The 302-nt window shown below is 30.1% G+C and overlaps 1 protein-coding gene across 1 annotated transcript in view; it reads right to left on the minus strand.

The window, feature by feature from the left end:
• The window catches only part of LOC119592519 (adenylate cyclase type 1-like), a gene marked incomplete in the record, with an annotated part of 97,990 nt that overhangs the window by 3,984 nt on the left and 93,704 nt on the right, over window positions 1–302 (minus strand).

The following is a 302-nucleotide window of genomic DNA, read 5'->3' on the forward strand; positions in this document are numbered from 1 at the left end:
TAGCAACATAACTATTAACCAACTGTATAGTAAAACTATATTATATATTATTCTCACACAAAAAATAAATCATATAAAAATCTATTAAGCTTATTAACACCATCACTGCATTAGTTACATACCTATGGGTTATTGATGTTAGTATTATGATGTGACCAAACCAGCATGCACAAATTACGCACATTACTTCTTTTCTACAAATCTTACCTCTTTTTCTTCTACGTCCCCATCTTACAATGAAATTCTTATGGTGTTGTAACCTAACTTGCATTGCAGCATATCACTTTTACTAAACAGTCAAG

Source organism: Penaeus monodon, chromosome 30 (genome assembly GCF_015228065.2).
Source record: "Penaeus monodon isolate SGIC_2016 chromosome 30, NSTDA_Pmon_1, whole genome shotgun sequence".
Lineage (NCBI taxonomy): Eukaryota > Metazoa > Arthropoda > Malacostraca > Decapoda > Penaeidae > Penaeus > Penaeus monodon.